The sequence below is a fragment of the Pieris napi genome, chromosome 14, assembly GCF_905475465.1.
Source record: "Pieris napi chromosome 14, ilPieNapi1.2, whole genome shotgun sequence".
In the NCBI taxonomy this organism is placed as follows: domain Eukaryota; kingdom Metazoa; phylum Arthropoda; class Insecta; order Lepidoptera; family Pieridae; genus Pieris; species Pieris napi.
The window spans coordinates 2,869,311-2,879,702 of NC_062247.1; the positions used below are offsets into that span (position 1 = coordinate 2,869,311).

The 10,392-nt window shown below is 33.3% G+C and overlaps 3 non-coding genes across 3 annotated transcripts; all 3 read right to left on the bottom strand.

The window, feature by feature from the left end:
- Window positions 1-1,440: 1,440 nt before the first annotated feature.
- On the bottom strand, window positions 1,441-1,522 carry Trnas-aga. Its single transcript has one exon. It is a non-coding gene; the product is annotated as a tRNA-Ser (tRNA).
- Window positions 1,523-5,470: 3,948 nt separating this feature from the next.
- Window positions 5,471-5,552, bottom strand: Trnas-aga. The gene has a single exon. It is a non-coding gene; the product is annotated as a tRNA-Ser (tRNA).
- A 1,376-nt stretch (window positions 5,553-6,928) lies between these two features.
- Trnas-cga lies at window positions 6,929-7,010 on the bottom strand. The gene has a single exon. It is a non-coding gene; the product is annotated as a tRNA-Ser (tRNA).
- Window positions 7,011-10,392: the final 3,382 nt, after the last annotated feature.

Sequence of the window (10,392 nt, forward strand, 5' to 3'; positions counted from 1 at the left end):
CTGACTTTCACGCGCTTAGTGTAAGAGTAAATACATATAAAATTAAATTATTAGCTATCATAGTATTAAAACCTACTAAAACAGAAGTGAAAGCGTTCATTTAACTTCGCATCGTTCATTTAAGCCGGCAACGCACTCGCGAGACCTTTGAATTAAGAGTGACCACGGGCGGCGGGTCACTTTACATCAATTTTTTTGTTGTTTTTAATAGCACCAAGTGTAAATATATATTTTCTTACCCATTTTTCTCCAAATGTACTACCTTTTGGAATGGGCAACTAGAGTAATTTTCTAAATATTTTTAACTTCTTATTTTGACTTTCAAAAGTGCCTTTTTAATAGGCCTTATTGAAAGAAATTATTTGACTTTGACATTATTGTTTTACTATATAGCAGTGACTAATTAATGCATATTTAATTGAATAAATAGGATGGTAATTAAAAAAATAATACAAAATATTAAATAATAATAAAATAATTCTATTATTAAGTAAAATATCAGAGACTCTTTAACTATACAACCTTTCACTCCGCTGACAGGGGAAATCCACCGGATTGCCGGCAAAGTTTGGTTTCTTCCAAACTTCGAAGATGTGAAGTGATCCTACCAAATTATATTAGTGGTTATAACTTACAACTAAACAATATTATTCTTATCCAGCTGTGCAAAGGTGACGTAATATTCAATGCTAACAGTATATAATATATACAGCCCTGGCCTATTAAGAAGGCGCCCATGCCATTAATTTCTATATCTGTTTCATAATTTGTCAATCTAATGGGCAAGTAGGTGATCAGCCTCCTGTGCCTGACACACGCCTTTAACTTTTTGTCTGTAAGGCTGTAATCGTGGTTTCCTCACGATATTTTCATTCGTCTTACTAAATGCGAGCGACATTAAATGCGCACATAGACAAAAAGTCAACATCAGACGACTTTCCCCCCTGCACCAGCACAGCCGCTCGCAGAAGCCACTAGGCCAACACTGCAATAAAGAGTATATATACACGTATATATGTATATATATATAATTTTATATATATATATATAATGGTATCAATCGCTTATATGAGTACTGGGGATAAATAAGGCGCAACTGCGTTTCTCTGTAAATACAAAAGTTTTATTTACAAAAGAAATATCTATTAATTTACATTTAATGAAAAATATATATTTAAAAATTATTCACTCACCTGTGAATACAAAAGAAACAACATTTAAAGCCTATATTCTAGGTTTTATAAAATAAAATAATATAAAGAAAAAATTAAAACATCTTACATCTATTATGTCAAGTGACAAATAAAACATTGTCGATCAGACGGCAAAGAAGAAAAATAAAATACAAAAAGAGTTTGTATAGGAAAATATTAAATATTATGTTTTCCTTTAAATAATAAATATCAGGCTTGTTTTCATTTAGTAGAAATTTAAAAAGTCCGCAGTCGGTAGGATTCGAACCTACGCTCCCAGAGGGAATCTGATTTCTAGTCAGACGCCTTAACCGCTCGGCCACGACTGCTATAGAAACTTCAACGAAATATGAACACAAAAAATAATATTTCAATACTATTACACACATGTACCGCTCAGAAATGACGGCATAGTGCTCAGAGCTATTTTCAGATATAGTAACAGCCTTCTAAGCGTAATTCAGGTTGGGTCATTTCACAGGTATTTTTTGTTCATGGGCTTGTGGTCTATACAGTATTATTTGTTCAGGTGATATTTTACTTGTTTATTGTCACAATTGTTTGAAGTGCTAACAAAAAAAAAGTGACGACACACCATTGATCTCAGATTTCTTTCTCTGGGCTTGCTCAGCGTTTTTGGAATATTGGGTGTTAGACATGCAGGTTTCCTTACAGCCCTGCGATTCTGTAACTCACTTTTCGAACTCACACAGCGGTTTTCGCATCGGCAGTCGCTCTCAAATCAGTCGTGAAGCAGTCACCACCGATGCGAAAACCGCTGTGTAAGTTCGAAAAGTGAGTTACAGAATCGCAGGGCTGTGCTGTCTTTTATGTGTGTAAATTGCCAAACATAGAAACAAAAAACTATCGCTGCACAGCCGTGGTCCAAATACCAACTTCTGAATTGAGAGCCTATTAACAAAGCCAAAATTATTAATACATTTTATATCTGTAGCCCATATAGTTTTTTTATGTAATAGGAGGCAAACGGGCAGGAGGCTCACCTGATGTTAAGTGAAACCGCCGCCTTGCCCACATTGCCAGAAGGCTAGCAAATGCATTGCCGGCCCTTTAAGAATTGGTCCGCTCTTTTCTAATAAGTTGTCTACTTCATATCGAGTTCAATTCAAATTGGTTGTTTGCTAATAAAATCCTTCTGCAAAATAATATTCAATTCAAACAATTCCACATAATCACTTTAAATTTATCACCATTATTCGCATTGTAATAAATTATCTAAGATTTCGGTTTGTTATCCGACTACAAAACTTAGTAGGTATTTAGTTTAGCGGCCTCAACTAAGTACACTTTGATACTGGGCTAAACTAGCCCATTCGCTTTATTTACGACACTCGTTCATTTGTTTGAGATTATAACGATTTTGGGCCGTTAGAACCCTAACGGCCGTTAGTAATGATAAGATGATTCGGCTTATAAATCCTACATAATATTGTTTAGAAGATTATAAGGGATTACTCGTATTTAATTGGTATTACGTCTTGATTATAATGATAATCCAATTTTTTTTGTTCGTTATTTTGATAACACGTTCACTAATATAAATTTTGTTCAAACGATGGCTTAAAATTTAATAATAACTTATCTATACATATATGTAAAGTAATAAGAATTCATTAAACGCAATACAAACAATAAAAAAAAAACTTGTCACATATCATTTTACTGGCGGCCTATCTTGACTTCGCTCGGCAAAATATTTGTGTTTTACCTTATTTTGGAAATAATAAAATAACAACATAGCATTCTAATGATGCATAAATCGGTTAAGTAGTTTTTGAGTTCATTCGTTACATAGATACTGTTAATATGCCTCTTCATTTAAAAAATACGTTAAAAAATAAATGTATACTATCTCACTTTCGACAATGTTTAACAATATTATAATCTATTCTATTATTTACGTGTATGACCCTGAATTATATAATATATATTCTATAAGTTAAAAAGTCTGTCAGTTTTCTGTGTCTGTTTCATGATCATTTGTTAATCTAATAGGCAAGTAGGTGATCACCCTCCTGTGCCTGACACGCCGTCAACGTTTTCGATCTAAGCTGTTTTACTCACGTTGTTTTCCTTCACCATTCGAGCAAATGTTAAATGCGCACATAGAAAGAAAGTCCATTGGTGCACAGCCGGGGATCGAACCTTCGACCTCGGGGATGAGAGTCGCACGCTGAACGCAGGCCAATACTGCTCTGTAAGTTTAGTATAATATAAATCTATGATATAACCCCATTGAAAATTCCAACCTTCCCTAGTTAGCTAACAATCGGAAGAGCATTCACAAAAAGGCAAATATACAGCGATAAAACCACATCGCACTGAGTCAACAGCTCTCGAATGAATAGCTTCGACCGATGCACTAGTGTACGCATAGCTTAACTCGGACTATCATTGATATTTAAGTATTTTATTTACTTTTATACCATATTCGATCAAAACTTTAATTCTATTTAATTCTGTAGTCACAATGTTCGTTCCTATACTCCTCCGAAGTGGCTCGACCGATTCTTATGAATCGGCTATCTATCTTTCAAACCCTTAAGTGATAAGGGGTGTCTAGTGTCCTCACCAAAAAAAAAATTGTTTTTATTTTTATATGATACATCATAAAAAATTCATACACCCCTTAATTTTCACCCCTCAACGATCAATTTCTTTTTTTTATTATAGCAGATAGTATATTGAACTAAAACAATGTTTCTTAGAAATAATATACATGGCAAAACTACGTTTGTCGGGTCAGCCAGTTAATTTATATAATAACTGTAAGTTTAAGACTTGGTATTTAAAAATTGTGTCACCATTTGACCGAATTCAGCGTTGTGTGAGATCGTGTATTATAATCAGCTGATCAATATTTGTTAAATTAAGATTATATTTAAATGGAGGTCATTTAAATTTGAATGTTTTTTTTTATAGAACAGAGGGCAAACGGGTAGAAGGCTCTACAATGTGTCAGATACCTATGGACACTCTCTATGTGTACGCTCCTTTCTTGAAAGACTAATTCAAATTGTGATATTAAAAATGTATTATTGCCTAGCCTAGTCTAGCCACTAGCCTCTGTAGTTGCAGAGAATATTTCCGGTTATTATCGCACTAAAAACTGAAACATAAACCCACAACTCATCTGTACACTCGGCTGCATCGTTCGATCGCCAAGGTCCACGTAGCTTTATTTTACAACGAGTTAAATCAAACGGCCAGCAACGTTGCATGGATCCTAGCTCATAAATCCATGCCTACATATAGGCTGGATAACGCTTGGGTTAAGGCATTGCAAACGTTTTCGTTATTTTACCAATAGTACAAAGATTCTATTGATGGATATATCTTTTTATATATTAACATGAAGAAGCAAAGCAATTTATTGATCTATTTCTTATGGCTTAGTAACAATTTTATTTTTTGTTTACTATATACTTTTACACACAAATCTTCCAAGACTTTTTTACTTACATGTTAATTTTTACTATTATTGTTATTACATTGCAAACTAACTGTTGTGGTCTCTGGTAGATTGACCAACGCTGTGGAACACGTTTGCTCCTCAGCGTAATTCTGAGCATGGGCCAGTTACAACACACACACACCACACACACATAAGATGTACAAGTTTTACAAGCTGTCATCGTTATACTAAATTTTAATTATAAAAAATACTAGCATTTAATTGATAATATTAAATAATCAGCCCTAGTGTCAGAATCTGCAATCTAGTTTAGAAGCTGTCAAACCATGTACCTTTGAATTTTGACGTATTTGAGACTCTCTCTCTCTCTCTCAGTAAATTCTGTCTTAACATACGGATGAAATAGAGGCAGGAGACAAAAAAATATAAATTCTCTGAGAATCACGTCACGATTTCATATATCTGCATAGCAGGTTAAGATCCCAAAATCGTTCGGAATTGTTTGATAAAGCCTTAAAACTGACAGTCATAACTATCAAAATGCTGCGCGATTCATACCCACTCAGCTGCACACTGACTTCGCGTTTTCGATTCTTTATTCGATCATGCGCATTCACATGAAAGAATTTTAGATTTACCCAAGTTTTGTATTTTGCAATTACTTTCAAGCAAAATTTTTAGTCCAAAATCTATCTTTTATGGTTATCTATACCAGGCTATAGATGCTACATACACTGACAATACAGTTAGATGGAATTCCTTTCATTGTGAATATACTTGTTGTAATAAAAAAAACCCCACATTAAGCAATGTCTATAAAATTCTATAATAAAAAAAAATTCGCAGTCGGTAGGATTCGAACCTACGCTCCCAGAGGGAATCTGATTTCTAGTCAGACGCCTTAACCGCTCGGCCACGACTGCTGCGTGGGATTACTTAAAATAGGAGTTACAACTTTCAACATACAAGGTTTATTTAGTCACTCTAACATCTGCGTAAATAATACACGCTACTCAAACAATTTGCTGGGTTCAAATGAAGAAATAGTTACTCGCAGAAATGTGTCTTACAAATGCCCCAATCAGTAGTAATTTTGAAGTTCCTTACTACAAAATTACACATTACCTTTTCACTCAGTACCGCACCAGTACCCTGTAACCCCTAATAGTAATACCGATATGTGGCTTGCTAAGATTTTGTATCGCGCATTCCAGGGTTGTGATATTCAACCGTATCGTACATAGGTACAGGTTAAGAGAGAATAACATCGAAATTCCATACAAAACCAGGGTTCGATATTTCTATTACAACTTAAGTACCCACCGGCCACTCGTAGTTCATATTAAGCCAATACTTAACTGATATTGATTCATTGCAAGTAGTACCTACAACTAGCAACCTAGTTAAACTAGCAACCTAGCACCGCTCTCCACCTAAAATGACTGTAATGCCCGTCACAGACTTAGCAATAATATATATTAATATTTTTATGGCTAGGTATATTACTATATATTTTCTATACTAATTTTCGCGTGACCGCACACTCAGCTATAATATATATTTCTGTGACGTCACCAAGCGATACCGTAATATACATTATTGCATATTACTAAATTGCTAAATGAAGGCAAAATATATATTTCTCAGTGTGTGGTAGCTTGCTATAATATATATTATAGTACGGTATATTAATATATATTATAGCTAAGTCTGTGACGGGCTTAATTCATAGAATTCTACGAACTCATATATAGAGAACGAATTTATAGAAAACTTTTACTTCGGAATTATAAAGACGCTTAGATTCTTCTGTAAATCAATATATGCAATTCTCATTTTTTATTATATTATGTGTCTAATCGATCTAATATATATGTATATAGACTATAGTATATTAACCCATAGTATATTAGCAATAATTTTAATGTCCATCATTGATTCACAATAGGTATTACAAAATTAAAATGACAAGCGCCTGGTCATTACTAATCACAAAGGCATACTGCAGTCAAAGCAGGTTTTATTAAAAATACCAGCCCTTTCTACCTCTTATTTTTATCCAATATCTGCATTTTCAAGATCTTTGTCGGGGAGTTTAATCACCTTTTTCAGGCGATATTGTGTCACTTTAAAAAAAAACGCATTTCCCTGAGGTTACTGACCTCATGAGGCTAATTATTAGGCATCCAAAGTTAGACCTGTACTTGGAGTTTTAAATTGAATACTGCAAAGACTGATCTAAGTTTTTAAACAATTTCAAAAATGACTAAATGCACTTAATATAAATTTCAAAATGATTCGCAGCCGGTAGGATTCGAACCTACGCTCCCAGAGGGAATCTGATTTCGAGTCAGACGCCTTAACCACTCGGCCACGACTGCTGTGTCAAAGGTCGTAAAATAAAACACTGCCTTCTTTTACTAATTGTACGCTACGTGATTTATCCCTCTGAACTCTGAATCTAAGGGGTAATCATGACTTCCGTATAACTTAAATACGTTTTTGATATACAAGAGTAATATTTCGCCCTAAGTCTCGACTTTGAATCTTACCCTAAAAGCCTTATTACAATTTACGAAAGTATTTAGTACGACAGAGGCTAGTAGACAACTAATGTTAAGGCATCCAAAACAAATTTTTTTACCGGCAAGGAGGATTTTATCAAAATTTTTAAGATTTCATATCAGGAGTTATCTTTTTGTTCAAGGATTTTTAATTTAGTTGTGGAACTTTGATGTACTTAAATAGTACTATTACTTATATAAATAAATAAATCAATGGCGCTACAACCTTTTTAGTTCTGGGCCTCAGATTTCTGTATCTGTATAATGATCATTTGTTAATCTAATAGGCAAGCAGGTGATCAGCCTGACGCACACCGTCGACTTTTTGGGTCTAAGGTAAGCCGCTCACGATGTTTTTCCTTCACCGTTCAAGCGAATGTTCAATGCACATAGAAACACATATAGAAAGAAATTGCGTTGGTGCACAGCCGGGGATTGAACCTACGAGCTTAGGGATGGGAGTCGCACGCTGAAGCCACTAGGCCAACACTGCTCCACTATTACTTATATTATACTTCTTATTAAGTTATCAGTTGTAGTACCTACTGATAGTTTAATAAACATACAGTGTTATTAAATCTTGGTGATTTTATGTTTATCGCTATTTAGCTTCTGACATTTATGGGTGATCTACAAAAGTACTTTATACTACAGCTGAATTAATATGAATGTCGTTTGTCATGAAAATTTAGATTTTTCTACAGTATTTCAATGCTGAAAACATAGGACCAGCTTACTTTGCTTAAAGACAATTTCCAATTAATTTGTTGAATTACATTAATTTTTATTTTATTTAGAACTTCATAAGTAATGCACAGTTTGTATTTCTAGGTCTTTGGTTACCAAAGCTAAAAGCCTAACACAGCACACACAATGCGAAAATTAGCGTTCAATCAGATACAGTAATGTACCTGCCTCTCGGCCTTTCATTCGAGTACTTGGCTATTGTCGAGTATGATACTTCAAAATTTTATATTTCATTTTCATTAGTTCCATTTTTCACCGCGAAGAAGTACTAGTTCACTAAAGCAATATAAATAATGTGTACGTTTAAATTTATTTTGATTATTGTTGTAAAAATCCGGATATCCCTTACTATTACTTCCGAACTCGCCACAGTCGTTGTATGCCTTCTATAAAAATAGTACTAAGTTAAAAAATTACCGAATCTGTTTAAATTATGTTATTGAATACTTAAAATGCCGGCCTCCTAATTACGGGAAATAGTAGTGGTGACCCGTTGTAAACACCCTTGCGTAGCTGTTTGGTAGATGGACTTTGATGAACTATTTTTAAAGTAAATATTTTTACTTTTACTATTATTTTTATCATGTAAATGACATGCTTTATGACAATAAAGTTCTGTAAACCTAGATTAAACAAAAAAAATGTGAATAGAGCATTTTTCAGCTTTATAGAAATACTTCTAGAGGTAGTTACAAAACACTTAGAGTAAAGAAAGCTTTTGTAACTCACAGCAAGTATTACTAACTGGGCCTCAAACGAAAGAGTAAATTATGAAAACGTGCTAATTAGCTTCTATAAAAAGCATTTTGAAATAAAAATGTTATGTGTAAAGCTTTACAATAGTTCAAACAATAATTGTCAAAGAAAGTTTGCGCATCATTTTGTTATTAAATCAAATTTATCACTAGTAGATGAATTAACAACTTTCTATGATGTCATCAAGACGTTACAGATAACACACACCCTTTTATAACCGATAAAGGCTACACTTACAATTATTTGACTAATTATTATTGTCTTTTATCTTAAAAATGTCAGGACATCCAAAGCAAAGAAATGTCCTAGTATGGGAACCAGCTATTCTATGAAATAGCAACAATTAATTTCTATATATAGTTAGTATACATTTAGTTTAGTTTGCTCTAGTTAGTTTTATTTATACATTTGCCAATATTAGGCATGCAAACTAAAACTAAGCAACTAACAATAATGATTAATTTAATCCTTATGATTAAATTAAATATTATTGTTAAAATATATTTAACGGTTCACCGTTATGAAATAATATTGTATTTAAAACGAAGCTTTTAAACGTAATTTTAAATACCAAGAATCTTTAGCGTAGCATACTTTTTAATGAGCAAATTTAAGAGTTATCTTGTAGTGTTAAAGCTATAGCTTAAGACAATTCAAAATTGTTTATTTTATACCATATAGTAAATAAATTACATACAAAGTGACTCATTTAAGTTCATACAAATTACTCAGCTCTTCCGTAACTTACATCGTAATAAATATTGTAGACTACGTGTGTGTGTGTGAATGTGTAATGATATAATAACAGCAATCAAATCCTCCACTTCCGTATAACTTAAATATTGCAGACATTGGAATAATAGTTGCTTCAACCTAAACGGGTAATAATAATTAGTTTGTATTGTATTTTCAATGAAATTTCAATTTTCTCATACGAAAACCATTCTAAGAAGCCTAAACTCAATTTCAATTATATTCCAATAATCCAGCCGTGGCAAAAACAATTGGAATTCCATACAAACGAAGCCGTCAAATGACGTAGTATTTTTCATAAATACTCCCTTTTATTAAATTCCTTTTATTTCGACGGAATCTCATTATATTATGAAATCTGAAACAGGCTTTTATGGCGAGAGTTTTCTAAGCGTTTTAATTGAAAATGTGATACGAATTTTTGATGCGATGTACGGACTATTTTTAATTTTGTAATCATGTCTTAGTTGGTTATACACAGGGTTGCAATATATTCCGAGATCATGAGATAAACACAAGAATGCTCAAAGTATTGTCCAGTTACTTTAAAGAACATTGCTAATTAATTATGAATATGTTGAAGTATTTTAATATTTAATTATGTTTCCCGCATTTACCAAGGACAGTTTAGAGGAGCTGCCCTGCGATTCTGTAACTCACTTCACAATTCTGATAAACAATAAAGTACAAGCTCCCACCTTTTCAGAATGCCAAATCATAAAATGACTGCTTCACTACTGATTTGAGAGCGACCGCCGATGCGAAAACCGCTGTGTGAGTTCGTGAAGTGAGTTACAGAATCGCAGGGCTGTTTTGATTAATACCTGAGTATGTATGTGATTTTGAGCAAAGTTAAAATAGCAAATAGGAAACAGCTCAGTATGACGAGTCAGTCGTGTAAATTTAGTGAGATATCAATTCACTTTCCGTCTCTATCTTCCTT